This window comes from Rhinatrema bivittatum, chromosome 4 (genome assembly GCF_901001135.1).
Source record: "Rhinatrema bivittatum chromosome 4, aRhiBiv1.1, whole genome shotgun sequence".
NCBI classification, from domain to species: Eukaryota; Metazoa; Chordata; class Amphibia; order Gymnophiona; family Rhinatrematidae; genus Rhinatrema; species Rhinatrema bivittatum.
Genome location: NC_042618.1, coordinates 478,327,810 through 478,347,664, shown reverse-complemented (window position 1 = coordinate 478,347,664; position 19,855 = coordinate 478,327,810).

The following is a 19,855-nucleotide window of genomic DNA, read 5'->3' as shown; positions in this document are numbered from 1 at the left end:
AGCAGATTTGTTAGGCAAGACTTCCCTTGGGTAAATCCATGTTGACTGTGTTCCATTAAACCATGTCTTTCTATATGCTCTATGATTCTGATCTTGAGAATAGTTTCCACTATTTTTCCCGGCACTGAAGTCAGGCTCACTGGTCTATAGTTCCCGGAATGCCCCTGGAGATTTGTCCTGGTGTTTTATAAACTGCGCAACGGGAGTGCGTAGTCCCACTTTGAAAGTACACATGTATCTTTATTACACACAAATATTTTCAATGCAAGAAAACACTTTCTCTACCTATTTTATAAACATATGCACGTTTATTTTAAGCAAGAAAATAATATTGCATGTACGTGTAATAGCTGATTTATACGAGGAGGAAGGTATTTTATAAAGTATGCTTATATACAGGGGTAGATTGCAGGAAAATATCAGCCCAGGGGATTTTTTTTCAAAACCAGTCCTGGGGTATCTGTCTGACTGTCTCATGCACTTCCTTGCAGCAGATGCTTGAACAGCTCCCAAAAGCACGCCAAACTGACCTTTGCGAGGTGCTTCTTGTGACCTGGAGTCTGGAAGAATTGGATCAAAAAGTCTCCAACATGAATTTCACATTTTCCCTAACTAGCTAAGAAGCAGTGCACACTCAGGATCAGGGACGAGCAAACAGATCTACAGCCCCCGCTTCCACCCATACAATCAGTTGGGTTCCCCACAAGTTTGGTTACTTCTCTTAACAGGTTGTCAAATTTTAATCATTGGTTTCCAAGTTGAAATAATATATTCTTGAGCATAGGTTTTAACTTTTAACTTTTATATTTTGACTTTTGTGTTTTAAACTTTTAAAGACACTGGCACTTATTGGTAAAAGGAGAGCAGCACTTCTGAAACGTCCAACCCAACACGGCTCGTGATTCGTACACTTCTTCAGGGGTGGCTTTTAAATTGTGCTCTAGGAAACAAAAATACGTATAGTTTCATTGTTCTCATATTGAAAAGATATAACTAGTTAAAGTTACTCAAATACATACGTTTGCAAGTGTCAGGACTCGTTTCCCAGCTGTTGCTGAAGATCGGCTTTACCGGAGCTAGAGATCCGCCATTTTTCTAACTAAATTTAAACTGACTGGCAGATGTGAAACTAACCAATAAGATGAAAGCAGAACAAATGCCACCAATGAGAACTCATAGAAACGTTGATCTTTCAATGCTTTCATTTAAGCCTTTAGGTGCTTGTGCAGATAGGGTGAAAATCTACCATTGTTCACGATGGTTTAATTGATGGTGAATATCTCCGCCGCGAGAATGTTGTGACACTTGTTCTAATACTGTCCATTTAAGTTGAGAAAAAGAATGTTGAGCCTGGATACAATGATTAACTATGGGAGCTTCTATGTTGGCTGTCTTAATACGACTCCTGTGCTCAGGTAGACGAATTTTAATCTGTCGACTGGTTCTGCCTACATATGTCGACAGATTAAAATTCGACTACATGACAACAGGTGTCGTATTAAGACAGCCAACATAGAAGCTCCCATAGTTAATCAGACAGTGCTGATGTGATTTCTAAGGAATTGGCCTTAGAAAAAGTCCTGTTTTTTTTCACTTATGTCTACTTTTCGGTACCCTAGAATGCAAAAGTCAGGGCCTGTGTTGGTTCTCATCTGAATCCAATTTCTCTCCCCCCGGCCATCAAAGCAGAGAGCGATGTTGTAGTTGCTACAAAAGTATCAAGGCTTATTAGTTAAGGGTAATAATCCCCTGCCTTCTATTAAGGGTAATAACTGCTGCTCTATGCAAGTTACCCCCATGCTTATCAGTTCCCCAGAACACAAAAGTCAGGGCCCTCATTAGTGGTGTCTGAATTCACATGAAGGCTTATTGGTTAAGGGTAGTAACCACCGCACCAGTAAGTTACCCCCATGCAACCCTATCCTTATTTCCATCCTCTGCCTTTAGGAATCCACAGTGTTTATCCCATGCCCCTTTGAATTCTTTGACTGTTTTCATCTTCACCACTTCCACCACAGTCCTAAAGATATCTGGCTTTCGGGCCAATACAGTAAGGATGTGTAAGAAAAAGTGTGGCAGTGCCGGGCGCCCGCTTATTTGATGCGCCACATATTGGTTCACAAGCCGCTCAATTCAGTATTCAAATTAGACGCAAATCCAAGCGGCGGTAAACGAGCGACCAAAGCGCATCAATGAAGCGGTAGGCGTTCGCAGTCCATTTTACTGTATAGAGTGGTATACAGCGCCTATACAGTATCCAGGGTGCACTGATACCTGTCATTTGAAATGTCATTTGAAATGTCATTCCACCAGGTACGTGGATGGTTCTTTTCTACATGATCGGAGGCCCCACTACCTTGAGTGCCATTCATGGACGTCCAAGGTCGGGGCTTCCGTTCATGGACCTTCCTGCCTGTATCTAGGCGTCCATGATCGTAGGCCGGACGTCCAAAATCGGGGCTTCCATTCATGGACGTCCATGGTTGGGGCTTCCGTTCATGGACCTTCCCGCCTGTATCCGGACGTCCATGATCGGAGGCTGGACGTCCAAAGTCGGGGCTTCTGTTCATGAACCTTCCCGCCTGTATCCGGGCATCCATGATCGTAGGCCGGATGTCCAAAGTTGGGGCTTCCGTTCATGGACGTCCAAGGTCGGGGCTTCCATTCATGGACGTCCATGGTCGGGACTTACAAGGAAAGACAAGAATGTTGCACACAATGGGTAGACACATGTTATTAGTTATTGCTGGGAAAAGCTTTGATATTCATAGGAAAGAAAAAAATGTCTGTTAAATGTTTATAAACTTTATATCGATTTAACACTTCAAGGGATATAAATTCAACCATTAAAAACCCTAGACTATTAATACTATTTGGTTGCGGGAAAAGGCCTAGATGTTCATACAAGAAGAAAGAAAACAATGGGTTGACAAACTTTTTAGATTTAATACTTCAAGAGATACCCTAAAAACCAGAAGACAATAAATAATATTTTCAGGGCCTAGATGTTCATACAAGAGGAAAGAAGGAATATTACGTTATAAATGGTTGACAAAGTTTTTAGATTTAATACTAAAAGAAATACCCTAAAAAACTGAAGACAATGAATAATATTTTGATTGCTGGAAAGGGCCTAGATGTTCATAAGAAAATTAGGTTACAACGGGTTGACAAAGTTTTAACTTTATACTTCAACTAATACCATTATAAAAAAACAGAAGAGAATGAAAACGTTTCTGATTGTAAAGGGTTTGATGGAGGGGTCATCTTGCTGTGAAATGTTCTGAGGGGTGGATTGTTAAATAGATGCATCTCAGCTTCTGAAACAAAACAATACAAGACAAGAGTAAATAGGCCGTACAGGTAGAGAAATGATTAATATCTAGAATTAATCAGAGCGATGAACTCAGTATGGGGCCCTGGAGACAGGAGTGGTGCCATAAGACAGAATAAGAGTAGTTAGGGAAAACAAATGTATGACATTAATAACTTACAAGAGAAATAACTTTCAATGATCCTTCGTCGGACTTCATGACCCCAGTATTGTCCACTTCAGCTGCCAGTTCCACAGGCGGATCTGGTGGCAAGTTTTCGCCTACCTCTGCATCCACACCAAATCTCTGACAAATGTTGTGTAGCATGCAGCAGGCAACAATTATGCTCACCACCTTTTCTGCACTGTACTGCAGGGCTCCCCCTGAGCGATCCAGACATCGGAAGCGCCCCTTCAGAACTCCAAAAGTGCACTCAATTACGTTTCTGGTGCTGCCATGAGCCTCATTGTAGCATTTTTCGGCGGCTGTGCGTGGGGACTGGAGTGGAGTTAGCAACCAGGGCTTTCAGCCATAGCTGCCATCACCTATAGGATCAATAATCCGGAATGCATCAAAAACAACTTTGCAGCACCAAACATCATAAACATAACATCATAAACATAACATCATAAACATAACTGTATACCGATCATCCCGAGCATCCCCAGACCTGACAGATAGAATTCCAGGCAGTAGCCATTGTCACTTACCAAGTAGCCAACCTTCACCGTACTTTCCCTCTGGGAATTGGGTCCCCAGAGATGAATGTGCGAGAATGTAGGTGTCATGGCAGCTCCCAGGATACTTCGCTACAACATTTAGAATCTGAAGATATACATCGCAAACTACTTGCACATTCATGGAATGGAAGTGCTTGCGATTCCAGAACGCACTATCTTCCTTCGACTTGGGGGTAAATGTAATATGAGTACAGTCGATAGCACCCAACACATTTGGCATCCCCGCAATACCCATGAACCCACTGCGGATCTGTTGCAGCTCCACTGAATCCGTAGGATAGACGATGTACTTCCTCATCCGCTTCATCATGGCCTTCAACACCTGCGACAGATGCCGTGAAATGGAGGCCTGTGTCATACCAGCAACGACACTCAAGGGGTTTTGAAAACTTTCGGTACCAAAAAGATTTAAGGCACCGAGAAGTTTTGTCAACCCTGGCCCAGCATAGTGGCGATTGGCCATGGGGTCTAGGTCGAAGCGCAGATCTTCATAGAGGAACAAGAATGCCCGTGAGCTCAGCCGGTAGGTTCGGACAACATCTCGCTCACACATGCCAAACAGAGTTGTCCGTGTGCGAATGAAACGTCCTGGCCTGCCGATGGCCTGCTGATGGCCTGGCCTGCCGATGGCACGGTGCTCTGCCTGCATGGAATACAACAGAGGCAAACACAAGAAATTCAAATTAATTGATGAACAATCGTTTAACAGCACATGGATATGCAACACTATGGATTCTCGGGTGCACATAGATTTACTAGCAGGGCAAATAGAAAAAGTTTCCCAGTACATACATGGATATGCCACACTGTGGATTCTCTGGTGTACATAGATTTACTAGCAGGGCAAATAGAAAAAGTTTCCCAGTACATACATGGTTATGCCACACTGTGGATTCTCTGGTGTACATAGATTTACTAGCAGGGCAAATAGAAAAAGTTTCCCAGTACATACATGGATATGCCACACTATGGATTCTCTGGTGTACATAGTTTGACTAGCAGCAAATATAAATTATTTAACAGTACATACATGGATCTGCAACACTGTGTATTATCAAGTTTGTATTCTTAAATGAATTATGCGTTCTTATTTCAGCATCTACTACAATCGGCAGCCTCGGGGATGCCTAATTCTAGACGCAGGAGGAGGAGTCCATATAGGCGTCCATATAGGCGTCCGTATAGGCGTCTGTAGAGGCGTCCATGCCTCCGCTGGACCCCGGAACCTCAGGATGCCTAGCAGACCGATGAAGGCCTGGCACGCCTCCCATCTCTCCGGTGTCCATAGAGGTGTCCATGTCCGGAGCCTCAGAGACGCCCAGAGATGGATGGTACACTTGAACCCAAACAGAATACCTACCTCCTCTGGTCTTGCTGCTGGGTTCTCCGGTCTTGCTGCTGGGTTCTCCGGTTGGCTAGGTTCTACAATCTGCCGAGCATTTCAAGCATTTCTCATTCGAGCATTTCTCATTCTGCTTCTCAACTGAATGAAAAATAGCGCCAGAGCCAATATATGCATATTGTCCATGGTGCTGTCTGGTACGAAGCTGACTGAACACCACACTAACGTCAGGGTCAGGGTAGGCAGTAAATATGCAGGTTAAAGACACGGTAAATAAGCGGGTTAAAAAGGCGATAATTTGGGCGCACGTTACTGTATCGGAGGGAATAGCTAATCCGATCATTAACATATCATATACATGCGGTGGATGGAAAGGTATACGTGTCTTTTTCCTCAAGCGATAAGGACGTGTAAAAGCCGATACTGAATCGCGGGTCGCCGTACGTGCTCAAAACGCGCGTCCAAGGCGGGTTACAAAACGGGCAACCGCGGCCACACTTTACTGTATCGGCCCGAATGTTAGATAACACTGAAAATCCTCTCCACGCCAAAGTGTCTCCGCCCTGCTGCTGAGCTAGATGGATAAATGTTTTGCCTTATAACGCACCATCTGGCTATTTCAGGGCCAGTCAGCACGGTTGTTGGAATTCACTGAATATCAGCCTCTTCATGAGCTAAATACAACTTAGCTGTCTCTGGTAGCTCCATTGTGTCATAGAAAACAAAATTCTTTGAACTCATTATCCTGTTTGTTCCTCTAAGAAGAGATGTGACTCTGAAACTCATTATGCAAATAATTAATCTTGTTATATGATTCATGAGTCATGGTGCTTTTAAATCCATTATTTATCTTAACTTTCAAATAATTACCGTAATGAATTTGACCCCCAAATGCAATCTATTTTTTTACTTTTAATGTCCTAGGCTATTGTCAAAGCAATTCCTGCATTTTAATAAATGATTTTTTTTCCAACTAAGACTGGAGGCTAATTATCTTCCTTGCGTCCATTTGTCTGTAATACATTAGTTTATCAGGAAGTAATTGCTGTTCGTACATGGAGGAAAGTTGGTCACAAAGAGTGAATTATGAGCCTGATGTATTGAGGGTCTTTCTCCTGATGACTTTAGTACCTCGGTGTGATGTCATCAGAGCCGAACCAAATTCTGGCAAACACTCAATGTGTCTCATCAGCCTGCCCAACAGATTAAGACCTCTACAGCCCTAACACGTGGCTCCATTCTTTATATTCATTTAGTGATAACAAATATTTAGGGTTTTTTTTAATGGCGTTTTTCTTGTAGAATCCCACTTTGGACCATGTTAACCTGCTATTAGAAGCAGCCTGTGTTATAGGAGGGAAGGGTCCATGGGCAGGATCTTGAGCCGAGGAGCTTTTCAATATCATTTTAGCATTATACAGCGGGAGGGTAATTTTGCACCATTGCAGGTAACCTGTGCAGCAAATACGCGCATAGGTTACATCAACTTTCAAAGGGAACATACAAGTGTGTTCACCTAGAAAATAATCGCACCAAAAATATGCACATAAGTTACACCTGCTTGCCAGAGTGTGCAAGTGAAAACTCTGCCCAAGAACGCCTCCTCCGCTCAGGCCAGGCAAATGCATACACGAACATGACATACGCACATAAACTGGCCCGTACGTCAGGCAGGCAAGCCTACAAACACCCATTTCTGCTGGATAAACAGTGCTTTGCCCTCAGAAAGGGGCTTTACCAAAATTGCTCGTCTGTATGCGGGCCCTTTACGCGTGCACACTGACCCACAGTGAGCCGAAGCATTACCAGGGGCGGAGTTTGCATACTTTTTTGCGTTTTCGGATGTATGTGCATATTACTCCCATGATGCCATGTGGGGTGGCTGGTGCCAGTGCTGTCCATTGCCGGGTTTGCTTACCAGGCCTGGCTTATGCTCCCCTGGTTGGTCAAGGCTGGGTTTGCTGTGGGGCCAACCCCAGGGGTGGCAGGTCCAAACATCACACAATAGCAATGCCCAATACAAACAGTTGCATAAGGTTTGATTCTCATTTTTTTAAGTACATATGACCCCCCCAATTGGTCCGAACTATGAACTACCCCCTATGCTTGGAGTGGGGAGTTCCACACGAGAAATTATATTTATTAGCATGATTTATCTTCAGGTTCATGGCCTGAGTGGGGGTTGAGACAGGGTCCCAGTCACCACAATTCTATTCCCTTCCCAAACAACCTCTATTGTGTAAGTAGACAGTAAATCCAACCAGAATATTAAATGAGAAAGTAAAGTTGTGAAGTATAATATAAGCTTGCAGTTTTTTTATTTTATTTATTTATTTATCTATTTATTTATTTATATTGGATTTATATTTGATTTATATTCCGCTTTTTGCACTTTTTTCAGCGCTTCAATGTGGATTACATTCAGGTACTGTAGGTATTTCCCTATCCCCAGAAGGCTTACAATCTAAGTTTGTACCTGTTTTTACCTGTACCTAAGTTTTAAATTAAGCAATGCAAAGACAACACTGGGCATGGCCTGTTAGTCAGGATAATAAAATATGGATAATAAAATATGGATAATAAAAGAATGAGGAACGCTAATAGAGAAAGGTTGGGGGGAAAGCAGTGAAGTACTCAGCTTTCAAAAATTGTCTTTACACCTGAATACTTAAAAAGGGGGGGGGGGGGACGGACAAATCCACCCCAGTGTCACCAGTTTGTAAAGGGTGCACCCTATCCCAAACACAAAATTGTGTAGAAAAAAAACAATCAAGAAACTGAAGAGGTCCCTCTTGATGGTGGAGCTGGCCAGATGACAAACCAAATAGATGAGCACTGCAGTATGTGGAAGGTCTTTCTCTCTCCGGGGGAGCTTCCCCAAATGGTTTACTTGGTTCTAAACAGAAAGCGGGCCAGGTTTCAGTCTCTTACAGAAAGACCATGGTCCATCAGCTTCTCTTTCCCTGCCCTATCTTGTGTGGCTGTGGCAAGGGTTTATGCTTGACTTCGACTGAAAGGCTGAAGCAGTTAAGATGAGATACTGAATTTGTGACAAAAGGCAAGGAAATAAACCTTTTCCCTCCTCTGCTAAGATACTCTCTGTGCAAAGTTTAGATTACTTAACTCTGTCTCTTAGGAAGGTGATCCAGCCATGTGCTCCTAGGCCTGGATAGCTCTGAAAGGAAGTCTCTCAGTATCTCAGCTCCTGACATCTCTGTCCCTTGTTGGGATTTTACATGTAGCTCGGCTATGAAGCAAGAACAGCAGTCTGTCTATCTATTTCTTCAGAGCACAGACTTCTGTCTCTCCCTCTTGATAATTTAGCTCGTCAGAAGAAGAACTGATTGCAGGGCTGCCAGATGCACTCCTCTCTTCCTGGTTCCTTGCTCCAACTTCTGGCCATCCCCACCGCTGACACATAGACAGAGCCAGCCAAATTGCACCTTTTCTACCTTAAATGGTCTCCCAGCATTCATTTGGCTTCTTCCTCTGCTGGCTATATAGTGCTGTTCTCTAAGCAGGCTAAACAATTCAGCCCTTTTCTCAACTTGTTAACACTGTGAGTGCTGGATGCTAGTTCTTGCAGAACATTTCTCATTCACAGGATATCACACAGGGATTTTTGATGTATGTTTATATTCCTTCATCTTGGCTGTGGCGCCTTGCAGTCTCTGGAGGGTTCAAAACCACTTTTTGACAGATCCAAAAGACATCTCTCAGATCCAGTTGCAGCTCAGTTCCATTGTAAGGCTCCAACGTATAAGTTTGTGGGGGCTGGAACCTGGTTTATAGTAGCTTGCTACAAATCGTAGAAGCTTGCTGGCACTAATAACCTTAGGCCTCAGAATATTGTGTTTCTGTATTCCCATGGTCTAACCAAAAATGCAAAAGTGAAGCCATGACTTCCCCATTAGAAAAATAACTCAAGCACCACTGCACTTCCTTTTTTTTGGAAAGATAGATGCTGCTTGGGCTCACATTGTCAGGGGTCCTACCCCATTACCCTGTTGGAAGGGGAGATCGCTTCGTTCTTGCCTCTCAGGCCAACTTGTAAGTTATCACAATCACGCTAACCTGGATCTAATTTGAAAGGATAGTAGCGACAGCTTTATCATTAGTGACCTTGAACAAGGTCAACTGATCACTAAGTACAAAAAATGTCTGCTTTTCATTTACTTTTACAGTAATTCACATCTGTGTGTATCTCAGTACATTTCTTTGCCTCTGGAGTTCTCTTTTGTCCATTTACAAAAAGGACAAAGTATTTATATTTCTGCAAATATTTCAAAAGCCAGACTGGTGTGATGAAATGAATGCCATCCTACAAGTCACGTGCTTCTTCTTTTATTAGCTGGTGTTTGCAGGCTTCAGGTGCCATACAGGATGCACATTTCCAACAGCAGCATCTGGTTTGCTGGCAAAATCAGTCAGCAGCTCTTTCTATCTCTTCTGGCAGGGCTTGTCCATCTGTCCCTCAGAAATGCCTCCAGTACTGCGCTGCTTCCTTGTCTTCCATCACGCTGCTTCTTGCCTACTTTGTGACCCGAATGAGCTTGACCATTCTGGGTCTCTCTAATATCCCTGAGACTTAGCGCAACCGAAAGTGAAACCCTTCTCAAAGGCTCTACGCAGACCCCTTTATGATAAAGTTGGTCATCAATGCCCAGAAGCACTTATCGCTCATAAAAAGTATTTAAAATAGGAGGTGAGTGACCCAGGCAATGCATGTGCTTCATTATAAATATTTACACTCAGAGCACTGAAGCAGACTTAACATGGTCATACACAACATCCTCCCGGCAAACACTAAGACACAGAAGACCTCTAGTGCAGCCCAATGATATCTCAGCAGGCCTGCTCTGGCTGAAGAGCAGCAGGAAGAGAAGGATGGAGGAGACAGTGTCCAATGGGAGGGAAGAGGCGGTGACAGCATATCGGTGAGAGGCAATGGCCAAAGGAAGGCACATCAGTCTTGGGTGCCTCGCCATCTGATGATCTTCTAACACAGCCACCCTCCTGCACTCTCCATGCAGTGGACCACATCTACACCAAGCTGCCTCTTAAAGGAGCAATACTCTAGGAACGCTGCCGCCTAAGGAAGAGGCTGCTGTAGGGCGCAAGGGTTGAGAGAAAGGCTACTGCTGTGGGGAGGAGTGGTTGAAAGGATGATGCTGGGTCTAGCAATCCTCCTGACTGTAGATAGTTAACTATCCTTTCTGGATGGATGGCTCCATCCAGTGACATCACCCACATGTGAGGACTAACACCCTGCTGTCCTGGGAGAACACCTGTTACAGGTAAGCAACACTGCTTTTCAGGAGAAGTATCTACAGTACTACGCACACTGGCGACCTTTTCTCAATGACTTTCCTCATAAAAAGAGCCCCCCAGGGATTTAGGAGTCAGGGTGGGATGGAACGGTTAGCCGCAGCAGCCCCAGAATTAGTTGTGTACTCTAAGGAGCAACAACCCTCCAAAAAAGGGGTTACACGTTCCTCTTGCCATTTCTCTCCTCTCCTTCTGGACTGTGCAGGAAATGCATGCTCTGCTAGCCCAGCTGGGAATGCACGAGCATATCAGGGCAGCGCCTTTCGCGAGCAGCACTCTCGGACTGGAAGCTTTTATTAATGAACCGAATGCTGCTGTTCTTATTTCTTAACTTGTTATCAGTATCTGTGTCTTGCTGCTGCACTAATTAGCAGTGAATTGCACGTTAGTGAAAAAATTGTTTGGAATGCTGAGAAATTTGGTTGCCACACGACACCTCCCTGAAGAAAACAACTGTGCAAATTAATTCACATGACCACCAATTGTCACCTAGGCACTAGATGGCTTGAGGAAAGCATCTTCAATCTGGGTACTCACAGCCACAGTATAATACTGGTGAAAACGTGGGGGCCACATTAGTTTTCATAGTGACCATAAATTAGACCTAAGTTGCCTCTTCCTGTAGGTCTCTTGCTGGTGCACTGGCACTGTGTGATAATTACTTTGTGTGTGCAAAGAGTTCATCAACCAGTCTTGCATGTGATCCGACCACACCCAATGTGATGAGCATTTGCATTTGAAATCAGAATAATCCCAAATAATGAAACCCAGGTCACCTTCAACAGGAAACCCACCAGTTAACAATTTATAATTTATTAGCGATGTGGCACTGAATCGTGAAGGAAGCACATTTCCTGAGGGTGCTTTAGAGTACTGATTAGTTTTCTAACAGAAATATTCTGTACAGTTCCATAATTTGACAACTAAAAGCATGTTTAGTAGACTAAAGAACATATCAAACTTGCAAAACTTGTGATGGTGACCTGCAGTACAAGAGATTCATTATAGATCCCGTTTCTTGCGTTGATTTAGATCCAAGCCATAGAGAAGTTGATTTTGAAAGTTCTTTCTGTGGTTAGACAGTGTTGAACCCACAGACATGGGCATTTATAGGTTTCTCCTGTGCATGTGTAAATTTACCTGGACTGTTCCCAGGGGTGGCTCTGGGGAGAGATTTGGGACTTATGTGCAAACTCTGGCATTCCCAAAAGTTCACGCATGAATTTTACCAAAAAAGTACCTGCAGGTATAATTGTGTGCAGAAGAGGGGGATTGAGAAGTGAGCAGATACAATTGCTGCTGCCGCTCCTGACCCTCTGGGGTTGGCTTATGCAGGGCCGGCGGAAGCACTAGGCGAACTAGGCGGTCGCCTAGGGCGCCAGCTTCCCGGGGGCGGCACTGCCCCGGTAAAATTAAGAGAGCCGCGCTCAGCCGCTGCCCCGGTAAAATGAAAAGAGCTGCATTAAGCCGCCGCCCCCCCCCCGATAAAAATAAAAGAGCCGCTGCCGGCAGCCCGCCCCAAAAGACCCATCTGACCTCCCCCAGCGGTTCGCGTGCTCCCGGTCTCTCCCGCTGCTCTTCCTTCCCTGCTGCCGTTGCCGCCGGGCTATCAGCACGTTCAAGCCCAGCGGGAACGGCAGCAGTGCAAAAAAAAAAAAAAAAAAGCTGTGGCATCCACGGCTGCCCTTTTCTTCCTCCCGCCCCCCCCCCCCCTGACCCGGAACAGGAAGTGATGCGCGGGAAGGAGAAAGAGCGGTGCCGCGTGAAAAAAATAGCGGTGACAGCAGCATCGGCCCCCGAGCAATTGAAGCAGCCGGTAATCGGGAAAGGAGTCAGCAGCATGAGCCTCCCGCGCCGATGGGATTCTTCCTTTTTGGCCTGTGGGGGCTGGAGGAGGAGGCTGTTGCAGCTACCATTTGTGCTGGGGGGGGGGAGGAAGTGAGTGAGAGAAAGAGAGAGAAGCAGCCAGCCTGCCTGTGTGTAAGTGAGAGAATGTGTGTGTGATTGAGAGCCTGTGTGTAAGTGAGAGAATGTATTTGATCAAGAGCATGTGTGTGTGATTGAGAGAAACTGGTCAGAGAGCTATGTATGTGTATATGTGAGAGACAATGAAAGTGACTGCTCAAGGAGATGACTGATGTGTGAGAGTGTGAGACAGTCAGGGATGTGACTGATGTGTGTGTGTGTGTGTGTGTGAAAGAGAGAAAAAGCATGGAAGTGAGAACTCTGGGTATGTGAGAAAGCATGGGAGTAAGAAGCCTGGTGTTGTGGGGGTGTATGTGAAAGAAAGCATTGGAGTGAGAAGCCTGATTATGTGAGAGAGAGCATGGGAGTGGGAAGCCTGTGTGTGTGTGCATGTATGAGAGAGAGACTGGTTGGTAAGGTGACGGTGTGACTGGTGTGTATGTGTATGTGAATGTGAGAGAGAGAGAATGTGATTCAGGGAATGAGAAGCCTGTGCACCTGGAGAGCGAGCATGGAAATGAGAGAGAGACTGGTGTGTGTGTGTGTGTGTAACAGAGAGAAAGTGATTATGGGAATGAGAAGTCTGTGCATGTGAAGAGAGTGAGCATGGGAGTGAGAACCTGGGTGTGTGTGAGACACAGCATGGGAGGGAGAAGCCTGTATATGAAAGACAGAACAGGTGACTGGTGTGTGTATTTGTGTGTATGTGAGAGAGAGAAAGAAAGTGATTATAGGAATGAGAAGCCTGTGCATGTGAAGAGTGAGCATGGGAGTGAGAACCTGGGTGTGTGTGAGACACAGCATGGGAGGGAGAAGCCTGTATATGTAAGACAGAACAGGTGACTGGTGTGTGTTTGTGTGTATGTGAGAGAGAGAAAGAAAGTGATTATGGGAATGAGAAGCCTGTGCATGTGAAGAGTGAGCATGGGAGTGAGAAAGCTGGGAGTGTGTGAGATACAGCATGGGAGTGAGAAGCCTGTATATCTGAAAGAGAACATGGGAGTGGGAAGCCTGTGTGTGTGTATGCATGAGAGAGATCAGGTGACTGGTGTGTGTGTTTGTGTATGTGTGTGAGAGAAAGAAAGTGATTATGGGAATGAGAAGCCTGTGCATGTGGAGAGAACAAGCATGGGAGTGAGAGACTGGTGAGTGTGTGTGTGAGAAAGAGAAAGTGATTATGAGAGTGAGAAGCCCATATATGTAAGTGGAACACGGGCGTGGGAAGCCTGTGTGTGTATGGCATGAGAGAAACTGTTCAGGAAGGTGACTGGTGTGTTTGTCAAAGACTGTTTGGGAGGTGATTGGTGTGTGAGAGACAGAAACTGGTCATGGGGGCATGACTGATATGGTGTGTGTGTGAGAGACATGGGCATTAAGGAAGAGGACCATGAGTATAGAGCTTAGCCACTACTGCTGCTTCTGGTGTGTACTACAGCCTGCATGGAAGAGGAGTAAGAGAGCTGCTGGAGGGGGTAAGTAAAGATGGCTTTTTAAGTTTATTTTTCTTGATTGACTGCCATTTTAATTATTTAATATTATGTGATGTGTCTGCTTTTTTTATTTGAGCAACAAGTATAGCTTTGGTTTATGTTTATTTTATTTATTTTTATTTATTTATTTATAAAAGTTTCTATACCGTCGATAAGACAAATCATCTAATGGTTTACATGGCATAAAAATGTCAAATATCTGTTCTGTTATAAATACAGACTTCGTTATTTTCATTAATGCACAAATTGTGCATTAATGAAAATAATTGTGTGTGGAGGCGGGGGGGGGGGGGGGGGGGCGGCATAGCTGACGTTTCGCCTAGGGCGCCTAATACCCTTGCACCGGCCCTGGGCTTATGTGGTTGGTGGAAGTGTTTCTGGGCTTTAGGAATTCTGATACAGGACAGGTCCGGTGATGAGGAAGGGATGACATCACTTCTGGATCGTGGTGCTGTCACCGAAAAATAAATATGTTTAGAAAAAATAAAATACATACAATTAACATAGAAAACTGATGGCGGAAAAAGACCACATGGCCCATCCAGTCTGCCCATCCACCCAACTAATTCAGCTTTATAATTCCCATCACTTCCTCAGAGATCCCCTGTGTTCATCCCATGCTTTCCTGAATTCAGATTCTGTTTTGTCTCCACCACCTCCACTGGGAGGTTGTTCCATGCATCCACCACCCTCTCTGTACAGAAATATTTCCTGATATTACTCCTGAGTCTGCCCCCTTTCACCCTCATCTCATGACCCCTCGTTCTAGAGCCTCCTTTCCATTGAAAGAGGCTCAGCTCCTGTGCATGGAAACCCTGGAGATATTTGAATGTCTCTATCATATCCCACCTTTCCTCCAGGGTGTGCATGTTTAGATCTTTAAGTCTGACCCCATAAGCTTTAGAAGGAAGACCACTGCCCATGTTAGCAGCCCCCTCTGGAGCGACTCCATCCTGTTTATATCCTTTGGCAGGTGGGGTCTCCAGAACTGTGCTCAGTATTCCCAGTGAGGTCTCACCAGGGACCTGTACAGGAAGGATATGGGAAGTGGCTGTGGCCCCAAGCAGGCCCCTGGTACTCGTTTTAAACACAGAAGACAGTAATGAACGTGCCAGCATTGCTGCTGAACCTTTACTTTTAAACAAAGCTTACAGGGCAAAGTAAGTGGGTGGGTGCCCTTGTCAAGGACACCAAGGGAAGATTTTTATTTACCAAGGACATTTTGGGAGAACACGACGTGCATGAGATAACTTCCTTCCAAGCTAACAAACGTAGTCCAGTCTGGGTTTTCACTGCAGCCTCTGCCCAGCACTGAGTGCCAGCCTCCTGGCACATGCAGCGTAAACAAAGGAGTGATCTGCTTGCATAAGGACCCCAGGGGTGTATGGTAGCCAGCAGCTCCCCCGGGGTTGCAAGGGTCACTCTAAGCAATTAGAATAACATGCAGATTAGTCCAGACTGCTGCCACCTGTAGCAGGGCAGTGAGGGGGCAGTGGAGCTGTTTATAAAAATGCACACCTATCTTATGGGTAAGCTGTCAGCATTATTTGCGCTCTTCTCATTACCTGCATCAGTCACTATGTGTAAGTGGTCGCTCCATTAAGCACTGAACTATTTCCTTCCAAGAGTTTGCTAAATGTTACTCTGTTTTGTCTTCCATTTCTCTTCACCTCCTTATGTACCCCCATTTATACCCCTTTCCCCCTTCCCCTGTCCTTATACCCTACCTTTTCCCTATAGTAACCCTTTTATACCCCTTTTATTTTACCCCTCTCCGCTATCCTTTAACCCTTACTTTTCCCTATAGTAACCCTGCTAGTCCATACATAGTTGCCTTTCTGAACGTATAATGTGTAATGTTATATACAGTGTCTCCTGTATGTACTGGTTAAAGATAATGTATATTACTGTATATAATACGTTTTGTTATTATTGTATATAATACTTTTTGGAGTGTATAATTTATATAAGGTTATCCACAGTATATAAGGTTATACACAGTCCCTTACTGAGTATATAATTTGCAATGCTACTTATTATGCTCTTCTGTTGTTTTCCATCAGGTACTGTTCCTTTTCTCCTCTTCCTGTTTTTCCCTCTCTTCTCTCGCCCCCTTCTCTCTTCCTATCTGCTACCTCTCCCCCCACCCTGGTTTTTTCTAATTTCCTCCTTCAGTTATATTGTAATCCGGCATGATGTACCCACGAATGTCGATATATAAAAGCTAATAAGTAAATAAAATAAATACACTTCCTTCTGTGTTGATTTGGGGAGATTTTCTGACATATTCTGATCCTTTGGTTTAAACGCTTCCTCAGCTTTGTGTGGGTTCCCTCCCGACGCAGTTTCCTGGAAACATGGCCTATGTCAGGGGACCGTAGCATTATTAATACAAACTGCTGTTTTGGATGCCACAATAGCCGTTTTGCTTGCATGAAGATAATAAAATTTCTATATATAAACCTGAAGGACATAGTGAATCTTTTATCCCTCCTCCCTGTATTCGTTATCTAATTTGACTTTTGTTTGGCTGCTCACTATTTTATGGGTGACACCAGAGGGGCAAGGGCATGACAAGTTACACGCAGCTGTTACAGTTAGTAGAGTTGGGGAGAACGAGGGTTGAGAGTGCATTAAATGGAGGAGCTGTGCTGAGTCTCTGTTGAAGTGACAGCCCGGTATAAATTAAGCACCCAGATACTGAGGGAGCAAGTAAAAACAGTGAAAGTGAAAGAACGCTTGAGAAATGTTTAATAAGCAAATTATTTTAGTGTGAAAAATCGTCCAGTAAGAAGCAGATAGTGGTACAGTAACTGGAAGCTGAGATGTGGTATTTTATTCAGCTGTAAATAGTTAGAAACTGAAGTGAATGCCAAAAAAGGTTTGAATTTAAAAAGGAAGCTTGGTTTGGTCATACATGAATAACAATCCCAGGACTGTAAGTTAAAGGCTCAAAATTGCTTTTCATAGTACAGGCATAATAAAACCATAAGCTCTACTGGACCTGAGGTACTTTAGATAGTAAGATCTGGTTAATCACTGAAAAAGACTAATGGCCATAGTTTCATACTAGATTCAAACAAACTGACTGCTCAAAGAGGTGTCAGAAGAAAACCTGGCTTTAACCAGCATCAGTATTAACTTCAGAAAACAAGAAAAGGTCTTTTTTGGAAGTGGTATAGCTGAGCAGAACAATTGTAGTCTAAGTTTTTATTAAAAACAAGCTACAGGGTATGCAAGTTATCATATAAATGAAGAAAGAAAATGAAGTTTTTTAGGTGTCATTTCCTACAAAATGCGAGTGTATGTATATATAAACCATTACCCATACACAATTATGCCGTCAATTGTCATTTTAGCGTAGGAAAGACTGATTATCCTTTTGTTTAAAAATAGCTAGTGATAAGTACATCTGGACATAGATTACAGAACATATTAGAGTAATGGAAGATCTGCAGGGACAGTGTAGTCAGCTTCTTTCCCTTTAATTTATTTAAAGATAAAAAGTAGTAGGTCCTCAGAAACAGCAAAAGAAGAAGACAAGTATCATAGAGAACGCACTCAAGCAGCCTAAATGCTAAGGGGCGGATTTTCAGACTCCGCGAATAGCCTACTTTTGTTTGTGCTCCAGGCGTAAACAAAAGTACGCGGGATTTTAGCAGATACGCGCGGAGCCGCACGTATCCACTAAAAACCTGGATCGGCGCGCGCAAGGCTATGGATTTTGTATAGCCGGCGCGCGCCGAGCCGCGCAGCCTACCCCTGTTCCCTCCAAGGCCGCTCCGAAATCGGAGCGGCCTTGGAGGGAATCCTCTAACGCCCTCCCCTCACCTTCCCCTCCCTTCCTCTACCTAACCCACCCGCCCGGCCCTGTCTACACCTCCCCCTTACCTTTCTCCGGGGATTTACGCCTCCTGGAGGGAGAAGTAAATTCCTGCGCGCGAGCGGACCTCCTGCGCACTGGGCCGCAACCTGGGGGCGCCGGACCGCCCCGGGCCATAGCCACGCCCCCGTACCCGCCCCCACAACGCTGCCGACACGCCCCGAAAACACCGCGACGACCGGGACCGCCCCCCGACACGCCCCCCTCGGAGAACCCCGGGACTTACGCGAGTCCCGGGGCCCTGCGCGCCGGTGAGCCTATGTAAAATAGGCTCACCGGCGCGCAGGGCCCTGCTCGCCTAAATCCGGGCGGATTTACGCGAGCAGGGCTCTTAAAATCCGCCCCAAAATGTGATCAACTTAAAAGCTAGAAAAGGTAAGGGAAAGTACTTACCTGATCAGACATTGGTAACTCTTTTACGAGAACGGGTTCTAAAAGAAAACAGAAACAGAATCTTGTTTTAATTTCTTGTAGTTTGCTATATTTAATTCTGATTTCCTTTATATACTTGTTGCCAGCTTATAGTTAATAAATGAAAAATCAGGGAATCCTTTAAAATCACTCCAATATATTCTTTTAACCTTGCTTTACCCTCTCAACCCCCGGGAGATGAAACTGAGTGGGTTGTGGACTCTTTCTTATTTAAACTTGGTTGGAAGAGGTTATTGGTTGGCTTCTCCTGCGAATCTTACATCCCGGGACCTTACATGAGCATTACATTCTCCACCGGCAATGGGAAGGCCTCTTGTCATGGGAGGGGGCAGATTAAGGCCAGATACATCCTCAGATAATTATCCTAAGCAGGACCCCCTCACCAAATCTTCCAGCTGCTTTCCGGTTTGATAATTTTGTTCTAGCGGTCCAGGTTCGGAGCCTGGGAGTCACACTCCAGTCAAACCTTTCCGTTCGCGCTCGAATTCAAACTGTTGTAAAAAGTGCCTTTCTAAAACTGAGATTTCTGTACAAACCAAAGCCTGCCCTCAGTTTGACAGATCTTAGAATGATTTTGCAGTTATTAATCTGGTCACAGCCTGAGTATTCTAATACTATTTACTTTCGGTTTCCTATGTCATTTTTAAGACCTTTGCAAATCATTCCTGTCTTTTTTTCTAGGGCAAAAGATCAGTACAGTTCATAGCTTTCAGAAGCTACCAGCATCCTCACCCAGGGAAGGGACTACATTTAACCTGCCTAGGGAGGTTTTTATTTGGGGAAGAGAGATTCTTATTTTGTAAGTTTCTGACTTTCAACAGTTGCGCACCCTCCCAAGTTTGCATATTGTCGTAGGCTTGGTGAGTGGGCCCTGAGGATGTTGACTGACAGCCACAGGCACCGCACCGAATCCAGAGGAATAGATGTGATCAAGCAGGCGAGGTTGAAGCAGGCGGTGTTCATGCAGAGGTGGAGGTCAGGCAAGACCAGAGTCATGGACAAAACCAGGAAACAGGAACTGGAACAACTACTAGTGCAAGAACAAGGGAAGGGTACTTGTGGCTCAGGAGCCAGCCCAGAGGCCTGGCTTTCCTTTATCTTGCAGCAGTGGTGACATCATCAGCCCATGCCACCAGGAACCAGAGGTGCTAGGTCTATAAAACCAGCGAGTTCCTGCAGGGCCTATCAGAACAGATGGATATGTGAAGGCGGATGCCTGAATATATTCTTTTAACCTTGCTTTAACCCTCTCAACCCCCGGGAGATGAAACTGAGTGGGTTGTGGACTCTTTCTTATTTAAACTTGGTTGGAAGAGGTTATTGGTTGGCTTCTCCTGCGAATCTTACATCCCGGGACCTTA